The following is a 7787-nucleotide window of genomic DNA, read 5'->3' as shown; positions in this document are numbered from 1 at the left end:
GGCCAGGTTTGAGTCCAAGCCACCTGGGTTCGACTCTCAATCTGAGTTTTGGCCGGGTTTGAGTCCGGCACATGGGTTCAAGTCCCAGTCTGAGGTGCACAGTTTCATTATTTAATGAATACTTGTTCATCTTGATCTCTTCTTAGCAGTTTATAAAGCTATCACGTTTTCCATTTCATTTCTGTAGACCTGAAAGTTATCAGAAACCTATTTTTGTCAAAAAATCCTTCCTATGAATCTTCTTGAAGATATTCATTCTTGTAAAAGTGTCAGAGTAAAACAATAACTCTTTTGTCATTTAACTATAAATGACAAAAGACTTAAAATGGAATGGTTGAAGATCCTATTATAATGTAATTAACAAAGAAATTTGGTTATTTCTGTGATATAATGCATTTTAAGTTAATAGAATTATAACACTACACCAGGATATATTCAAATTTAGAGATTTTATATAATTTCCAGAACATTTATATTAATAACATTTACCCATATAGTACAACTCTTTTTCTCATGGTTTCTTTTCCATAAACTTTCTACAACTTCCTTTTTTATTTTCAGACTTTGTTCTATGGTTTCCTTGTCTCTTTTTCTCTCTTTTTTAATCTCTCTTTAGGACACATTTACTTTATTTTCCCTTAACAAAATTCATTTCTATTCCTTATACTATTTTCTTTGCATACACAGATGTTTTCCTTATTACTTTTAGTAGTTTTAATTACATATATTAATCAGAATTCTTAATCTTTAAAAACCTAATTTCTAGTGAAAATTAAGAAGTAAGTAATTTTGAACTCTCTTTTACATTAGCATTCTGGAGATTTGCAAATTTATAAATATTATTTATAGTTTCTAAAAATATCTGCCTTTTATAGAAAATTTCTCAAGGTGGCATCAAAAATTTTAATTAATAGCCCTAAACATCTTTAGTTCCTCTGTAAAAGGAAGCCTATGGTTGGTAATTACTGTTTCAGTATTTTATCTTGTTTGGAAATGAGCTAGACATTCAATAAATTTCTAGCATTAAACAATTTAGCAAAACTCTAACATTTCAAGTTACCAAAAATGTTTGGGATAACTAATTTTCAACAGACGTATCATAAAACATAATTATTCTTAAAGAGTTAACCGAAAATCTATTATCCTATTTGCATTTAATGTACTTACAAAAATATTATCATACCAAATTATACTTGTTGGCAAATTTTCTAAACGTAGATAATATGATCTTATTTGACTTTTAGTAATCCTAAGTACAATAAAAGTATTATACTTAAAGTTGATGACTCTGAAGACATGTCTGTATTAATTAAACCAACAAACTAATTTTAATATCAAATATTAATTTAATACTTAATATTTCCCAGCTCATATGAACTTGAAATTTATTTGGGCTAACTCCTATTACATTTCTGAGAATTTATATAAGTATTTAAGTTTCTTTAAGTCAAGTAAATAGAGTTCATTCATAAGTTAATTTTGGCAATACCATCCAAAGTTACAAATATATATTAATAATGTACATACATATATACACATACATCCAGATAGACAGAGAGCTCATAGTTTTCATTTTAAAATTTTGTCATGAATCAGGTACTACAATGTAAAACTCACTAGTTTATGAATAACAGTTGAAACAAGTTTACTCATTTGAGTTTAAAATGGCTTCTTCCCTCACCCTCCTTTTTTTTCCCAGTCTCAGGACTTGGAAATGGTGTAGGTAAGAGTTCCCTGAGAAGACTGGTAGAACATTTACATCTCAAAGGCACAGGGGAGTTAAATGTAAGCTCCACCTAGAAAGACTTTTTGTTCCCTTAAGGTCAGAATTCTGAAAAGATGTTTTATCAAGCCAGTTTTTGGGGCTTCCCTGGTGGCGCAGTGGTTGAGAGTCTGCCTGCCGATGCAAGGGACACGGGTTCGTGCCACGGTCTGGGAAGATCTCACATGTCGTGGAGCGGCTGGACCCGTAAGCCATGGCCACTGAGCCTGTGCGTCCAGAGCCTGTGCTCCGCAACGGGAGAGGCCACAACAGTGAGAGGCCCGCGTACTGCAAAAAAAAAAAAAAGCCAGTTTTCTCCAACTGCATATGCAAAAACCAATTTGGAATGTCAATAAAGCCTTATCTTGACCATTTCAGGGCAAGATCTCCTTTAGTTCCCACTTAAGTAAGTACTGGCAAGTATATATTCCATACATACATAAATTCAGTTGGACTGTTAGTCAGCGATGGCTGTCTGGTGCCCCTTTTTTCTCCTGTTTGGGGGACTTTCTCATTTTAAAGTTGGTTTGTGAGACTATGAAAACTGTGTGGTGGGTCAGTGTGCTGTTTGTGAGGTAAACTCCTCTAGGTGTTACCTTAGAGTTATTTCACCTTTTTCATATTTCTCAGTTTCTCCCTCTGGCAGTATAAAATTCCTCTGGGTGTTCAAAGCACTTAGAGGGCCAATCCTTATGTGTGCATCCCCAAGTAATTTTATATATTTTTTTATTTAAAAAGCTTTTAAAGATATATTTTTAAAATATTTATTTATTTATTTATTTTGGCAGTGCTGAGTCTTAGTTGTGGGATTTTCGTTGCAGCATGCAGGCTCATAGTTGTAGCGTGCAGGCTTCTTAGTTGTGGCATGCATGACGGATCTAGTTCTCTGACCAGGGATAGAATCCAGGTCCCCTTCATTGGGAGCATGGAGTCTTCCCACTGAACCACCATGGAAGTCCCCCCAAGTAGTTTTTTATATTAATGAGTGGGTTTCCCTATGGGACTGCTGCACAGTATGAGAGTTTGCTTCTACCATTCCTCCCCCCACACACACACACATACACACTGGGGATATGCCTTCTCACAGAAGCTCAACCACTGAGATGTTTTAGGGACTGTGCCCAAACTCCTTCATCCCCAGCCTCTCAAGATTTGGCTCTGATCCTTGCCACCCCCTGGAGTTATTCCACCTTTGGAACCTTTCCCGGGTGGCAGGAGTGCCTAGCACAGGGGTAGTGAACTAAGTCTGAGTACTGGCGACCCTAGAAGTCTGTTACACAAAAACATTTTATTGAGTAGTAAGGGACCCCACTGGGGACAGAAAGGGCTGGCAATAAAGGAGCATGTGAACCTCAGGGCAGGGTGCATGCTGCTTGACTCTACATCCTGTTCTTGCTTCAGGGAGCAGGTCTTCCTGGGTCTTTCTATCCTGCCTCCTGAAACCCCAGGCAGAAGGCTCTTTGGGAAGCCACAGATTGCTGCTTTCCGTTTCAAAAAGCCCAGCTCCCCCCTGGTTTGTGGTGGTGGCCACTGACAATGGCTCAGCGCAGGGGCCCATTTGGTTGACTGCTAAGGCTTCTCTGCACCCTGACTCTGCTCCTGCATCCTCCTTGGCTCGCAGAGTTTAGACTTTTCTTTCTTCAGCTCACAAAGGGGCCCCTGAGGATTGAGCAGAGGAGCGTCAGGTTTTCTTCCAGGCAAGCTTCAGCCCTGGGATGTTCAGGGCAGAGTCTCATTACAAATCTCAGTTTCTGAGGCTCCTTGCTTATGGCCATTTAGTGTAGAAGGAGGCTCCTGGCTAGGGAAGGCTCAGACAGACGACGCAGGTTCTAATGTGTGGCAGTTGGCCGGGGATGGGGTGTGTCAATGCAGAAAGACGCATTCACTGCCTTAGGCAGTTAAGCCATTGCCCTCTCTTCACGATGGCTCACCTGCAAGATTCTGTGGGGTCCGCCTCCTGGCAGCATGCTACAGTCACCGGATTTTGGGTCTGGGGTAACCCAGATCTTTGTCTGACATTCCCAGAGCGTATTTTCTCTTGAGAGCACGTCTGGGGACCGACTTCTCTGCTTCCACCTTTGCTGGCGTGGCCAAAGGAACATCCCCATAGGCCCGGTAGCCACCAACCAGGCAGTATGTCTCCCCATGCTGGCCCAACTGCGTTTCTCAAAACGCTCGGTAGAGGACAAAGTAATGACCAGGTGTAGGAGGAGAAATGGGAGCCACTGCTGCTACAAAGAGAATCAGAAATGATCAGTCACTTCTGCTGTGCACAGTCTCCTGCCAGTATTGTCCTCTCTCATGTCTCTCCCAGTTTCTGGCTGAAGACCTTTAATCTACTTGACATCCAAAACACAGCCTTGGACCATCACCTCTACGAGTCCCTAGAGAAAGGACACTGGCTACAAAAGCAATCCCTAGAGCCTACGGCTGCAGCAGATGAGGAAGTCTCTTGACTGTTTCCAGGGAAAACAGTAGAACCCGAAAGAAATTGCAATCATGATCCTCTCCATCTCTCCCTTCCACAACAGAGAAAACATTTACTGCAGTCTGTCACTTCTGAGGTTTTAATGAAAATGTCTTTCAAGTTTTGGGGAAAAAAATAATCTAATATAAATTGGTTAAGAACCCCCTCTGATACTTTTATGTAGAATAGAACAAGGCCAAATACTGAGGCAGAGTTATCAGGAGACTCAGAACCAGGTTCTTGGTACCAAGTTTAGGCTCACATCAACCCAGACTCCTGGGATACCATCTCATCAGCCCTCCAGTCTCATTAGCACTTCATCACACCCACTTCGTTCTTCCGGTCTTCCTATCAATATGGCACCACCCTCTCCCCTAGTACTCAGCAACTCAGTATGGGATGTGTCTCAGGGGACCGATATAGACGTCTATATGACAGCACAGAGGTGCCTGTGTTTGAAGGTGCGGTTCAAGAGTGGCTCTCTTCCTCAAACTGCTACATTTACAATTTGCCAACAAAAATGCACTTGTCTTTTGCTAAGAGGCCAATTAGGAAAGGGTTTGAATGGAAGCATCCTGTAGCCCAAAGGGGAAGACTATATTTATAAAGATCAGAACATTCCTGCACACTTGTCTAGGGATAACTTTTCACTTGTCCTCAGCAGTGAGCACTGTGGGTCACTGAAGATGTCCCAGGTCACAGGTATTAAAGCTGGGAAAGTGCTCAGTTGTATGTGGTGGGAAAGCCCCACATGAACAAGTGGCAGCCAGGGAAGGTTGTGTGCCTACCATGCATCTAGTACAGATGCCCGGTCTCGGTGTACCTGCTGCACTGCCCTCCGAGGGAGCAGAGGACAGGTTAGAGTAAATATAGAAGATCTGGTCAGATATTCTCTCTCAGACAACCAAAGAGATTGGTATCTGGTGGAGAACTTTCTCCAGGGAAAGAAGTTCCCTCCAGGGTAGGGAAGTTTTTCTGAAGGCAGCACGTTTGCATAGTTACCCTGCCATGGAAACTGTCAGAAGGCCTGTGAGGGCATCACTACCCAGTGAGGTCATATAAGGAACCTTGTGACTTGAGGGGCAGGCTTCAAAAGGAGGGGCAGTTTTGTGGAGGAGAGCGGGTGGACGCTGCAGTAGTCTGCCTGACCACACACACATGGGCCTTCCCACCCATGCCGTAGTCTAGTAGACACCACACGTGATGCGTGCCAGTGGACTGGCCCAACCCAAGTGGCCCCAGGAGGTAAAGAGAGACCCACATTCTCAGATTCGCTTGAGAGGCAAGATTATCATAAGACACAGCTAGGTTGTATGGCACTCACCCTAAGAGGCAGAGAATTCTGTGGACTGGGGAATCAGGGAAGGCTCCTTGGCAGTGGGACAGAAGGACAAGTGAGATTTGGACCCACAGGGAAGAGAGGGAAGACATTCCAGTTTGGAAGAATAAAAGCAAAGCACACTGTTCTCAACCTTGTCCTGGTCAAAATATAAATTCATAGCACCCTCACATTTTTACAACTGAGGACTTATAAAACCAAGAGGTTAAGGGGCCTACCCAGTGTTACACAGGTAGTGGAGAGGTGTTCTGCTCAATGGTTAGGTTCATGTTGGGGCTCCAGATTTACAGCTGATAGGAATGTGAGGACAAGCTCATGCCATTTCAAACATTTCCAAGTGATACTGAGAGAGATGTTAAAGGTGCATAATGAGGGTGCTGAATGACTTAAAAAAGTGGGAATGGTGGACCCATTTTAACATGAAATTGAAAACAAATTCATGACAAAAGGGCATAATACAAAATGACAGCATAATCATTACACTCCCCTCTCCCCTAGAAGTAAACATCATTAGAATCCTCTCTCTCTCCACGATGAAAGGATGAGATAAAGGCTCAACAGCAGCCCCCATGAAAAACATGGTCAACAGTGTGAAGATGTGTTTCTAAGACAATTTGGTCCGACTCAGAGAAGGAAAGAGACAACTCTTCCCTTAGCCTGATCAGGCCCACAGGAAGGAATCACATTTGGGGTAGTCTTTGATAGTGTGGCAATGAGAGAGAACTTTCTTTAGGAGGGGACTCCCTGTTGCCAACCTTGAAAAAGCAAAGATGGGACATTCGTTTACTGGGGCTGTTGCAGAGAGGACATGCCCAGATGTTGGGCCACCCTGCTTGAGAATCAAAGCACCTTGTATTCCTGAGCTGCTTGAATGCTTCAATCACCAGATTTTGGGTCTGCGGAAACCCAGGTCTTTGTCCGACCTTTCCGGAGCGTGATTTGTTTTGGGAGCACGTCTGGGGACTGGCTTCTCTGCTTCCACCTTTGCTGGCGTGGCCAAAGCAGCATCCCCGTAGACCCGGTAGCCACCAACCAGGCAGTATGTCTCCCCATGCTGGCCCAATTGCGTTTCTCCACACCCTCGGTACAGGACATGGTAGTGACCAGGTGTAGTAGGAGAAATTGGAGCCACTGCTGCTACAAAGAGAATCAGAAATGATCAGTCGCTTCTGCTGTGCACTGTCTCTTGCCAGTATTGCCCTCTTTCATGCCTCTCCCAGTTTCTGGCTGAAGACCTTCAATCTACTTGACATCCAAAACACAGCCTTGGACCATCACCTCTATGAGTCCCTAGAGAAGGTACACTGGCTGCAAAAGCAATCCCTAGAGCCTACGGCTGCAGCAGATGAGGAAGTCTCTTGACTGTTTCCAGGGAAAACAGTAGAATCCGAAAGAAATTGCAATCATGATCCTCTCCATCTCTCCCTTCCACAACAGAGAAAATATCTCTTGCAGTGTGACATTTCTGAGGTTTTAATGAAAATGTCTTTCAAGTTTTGGGAAAAAAAATAATCTAATATAAATTGGTTTAGAACCCCACCCACCTTGGCAACCCCTCTTGGGCCCCATTTATACTGCCTGTTTCAACCACACTGAACTCTAGCCCTCTGTTACTGTTACGTAGATTAGAACAAGGCCAAATACTGAGGCAGAGTTATCAGGAGACTCAGAACCGGGTTCTGGGTACCAAGTCTAGGCTCACATCAACCCAGCCTCCTGGGACACCATCTCGTCAGCCCTCCAGTCTCATTAGCACTTCATCACACCCCCTTTGTTCTTCCGGTCTTCCCATCAATATGACACCACCCTCTCCCCTAGTACTCAGCAACTCAGTATGGGATGTGTCTGAGGGGACGGATATAGATGTCTACATGACAGCACAGAGGTGTCTGTGTTTGAAGGTGCGGTTCAAGAGTAGCTCTCTCCCTCAAACTGCTCCATTTACCGTTTGCCAACAAAATTGCACTTGTCTTTTGCTAAGAGGCCAATCAGGAAAGGGTCTGAATGGAAGCATCCTGTAGCCCAAAGGGGAAGGCTACATTTAAAAAGCTCAGAACCGTCCTTCACCTTTGTCCAGGGATGAACTTTCATTTATTTGTCCTCAGCAGTGAGCACTGTGGGTCCCTGAAAGTGTCCCAGGTCACTTATATTACTTACATCTGGGAAAGTGCTCAGATGTATGTAGTTGGCAAGCCCCACAGGAACATGTGCCAGCCAGG

General features: G+C 43.5%; 1 pseudogene; it reads right to left on the bottom strand.

The window, feature by feature from the left end:
• Positions 1–3679: 3679 nt before the first annotated feature.
• On the bottom strand, positions 3680–5405 carry LOC116742223 (annotated as a pseudogene).
• Positions 5406–7787: the final 2382 nt, after the last annotated feature.

The sequence above is a fragment of the Phocoena sinus genome, chromosome 17 (assembly GCF_008692025.1).
Source record: "Phocoena sinus isolate mPhoSin1 chromosome 17, mPhoSin1.pri, whole genome shotgun sequence".
NCBI classification, from domain to species: Eukaryota; Metazoa; Chordata; class Mammalia; order Artiodactyla; family Phocoenidae; genus Phocoena; species Phocoena sinus.
The sequence above is the reverse complement of the archived record's forward strand: the minus strand, read 5'-3'. Positions and strand labels throughout refer to the sequence as shown.